This window comes from Gekko japonicus, unplaced genomic scaffold (assembly GCF_001447785.1).
Source record: "Gekko japonicus isolate JY-2015 unplaced genomic scaffold, Gekko_japonicus_V1.1 scaffold133, whole genome shotgun sequence".
NCBI classification, from domain to species: Eukaryota; Metazoa; Chordata; class Lepidosauria; order Squamata; family Gekkonidae; genus Gekko; species Gekko japonicus.
In genome coordinates, this window is record NW_015171506.1 from 1,618,822 (window position 1) to 1,621,249 (window position 2,428).

Sequence of the window (2,428 nt, forward strand, 5' to 3'; positions counted from 1 at the left end):
ATACTGCCAGAGCTCACCCTCCAAAGCAACCGTTTTCTCCATTGGGACAGATCTCTGTAGTGTGGCGATCAATTATGATTCAGGGAGATGTCCAGGCCTTTCCTTTCCCCCCAATTCTTGTTTAGCACTTCAACTGACTCCCTGCTAGTGCCCCACAGCCTCTTGGGACTCCCAACCTGGGAGCTGTAGTTCTAATTCCCTTTGCTATGGCTGCAGTAAGGCTAGCTGAGAACTAAAACTCCCAAGGTGCAATGCGTCAAAAGTGGGGGTATAAGAATGGAGCAGCCGGTGGGACAGGCCAATAGGCGCCAAGGCAGCTTCCCCAGTGGCCAATGGGAGAGTAGGTGAGTCATTGCCAGCATGGCTTGGCTTTTATATTTATTAATAGGAATAAGGCCTGTTGTGGAAATAAATACAATGAGCTCTAGAAAGAGGCTCTGGGCAGGTGCCCTGGCCTTGGGCACTCAGTGTCAATTTGCTGTGGTGACCTCAGCAGGGTATAATGACAGAGTCCACAGTTGTCTCCAGGGGAACTGATATCTGCCATCTAGAGAGCAGTTTTAATCCTGAGTGATGTCCAGTCCTCACCTGGTGATTGGCAACAACAGTTCCCAAGGAGGAAAAGTACAGTCTTTCTCCGCAGTGGGGACCAAAGCAGCTCACGTCATTTCTCTCTCCCCCTTTTGATCTGCACAACAACGCTGTGAGGTAGATTAGCTGAAAGTCTGTGACTCGTCTGAAATCACCCACTCAGCTTCCACAGCAAGAACCTGGGTCTGGCAGACCCTGCTCTGAAGCACTAACTGCTATGCCACACTGGCTGTTCCAGGGGGGCTGCTGCTGGTGAACACGAGCAAGCAGCCAGGCGTCATAAAGTCATGCCAGTCAGGTGTCATCAAGTCACCTAGAGGGCACTGCCAGGCCTAGGGTAGCCAACCATAGGCATAGACTATGGGGGAGCCTCGGGGCCAAGCCCCACAATTTTCCAGGGGGCACTGAGGTTGCTTCACTGCTGCCCCTCGCTGGGCCCTCTCTGAAATGAGCAGGAACCTCAGTGTCTTATCCCTGACCTCCATTGCCCACCCACTTTTTATCTATCTTTGAGACCTCTTTGCCCCACCCCTTCCATTTTTCTTGCCTCCCCACCCCCTCATTTCCCTGCTACTCCATCCTTCCCATCCTTGCTTGCCTCTCCTGTTGATGCTTTCCTCAGTGAGCCGGCTGTTTCTGTCCAGGCCCCGGGCAGCCTACTTCTTGCCGCGCTACTCATTACCTGCTTCTGGCTTGCTGGCTCTACCCCGTCCTCAGAGGTGCCCAGCTGATACTGGACCCTGCCAGTAGCCTGCCTCCATGTCTGCCCAGAGCTGCCGTGGCTGCGACTGCATGTCAGGCCCAGCATACCGCCATCCTCAGGTCCTACCCTTCCCTGGTCTCTGGGTAAGTGAGTTCTGGGGGGGCATGGGGTTGCCTCCTCAAAACCCAGACTCTCCAGCTGTTCTCAGAAGGCTGGCGATGTCAGGAACAGACAAGAAAAGAAGCCACTGCTTCTTTGGAAGATGAAGGGAGCAACAATGCACTTGAGAAGGTAACTTTTGAGAGTGCGCAGGTGGCTCCTGTTCCTGAAGAGGCATGCCGGTTGGCGGGAGAGTGCGCATGCAAGTGAGGGCCGGCTTGCAAGATCCAGTACTTCTGCCTTGAGGGGTGGCTGCATTGAATTGATGGGGTATGCTTGTTTTCTGTCAGGTTAGCTCTCTTTTAACTCAATGTAGAAAGTTAAGTTTGCTGTTCAATAACTTTGCCAAGATCCGGTTGCTGTATGCCAGAGGCTGCAAGCGATGGGTTTTGTATAGGTATTGAGAATAGCTAGAAAGTTCCAGTTTGGCTTTGCACTGAGAATTGTGTGTGTGTGAGATATATATATATATACACTTAATAGGGGTAAACCTACCGTACCCCTTAGATAGCGATTGATATGAAACAATTTAACCAGAAACAAAGCATTAGTATCACCAAACTTAGTGTGATATTCAAATTTAGTACATCTAGCAAATGGTGACCATATAAACAGCGATTACAGGAAGAAACCTCAAAACAAGGCCAATGAGGTATGTGAGGAGAGGGTGCTGCTCAATAGTTAAAAAGTAACAAATAAGCGTAAAAATTAAACAAAGCATAGATATAAAGTGATTGGTAATAAGCTCATGTAAATAATATAAAAACCTTTGAGAAAGACAAAAAGGCACACTATCCAAATTAAATCCATTTGATATAGTTCTTCCAGTGGGGAGAGATAAATTCCTCTGATTCTAGAAAAGACAGTACTGGGAACCATTTCGCAGTAAAGTTAGATCCCAAGGGATTTTTGGCATTGCAATTGTGTTTATCAGTTATACTTTTCATCAAGAATTGATCCCATAGTTTCCTAAAC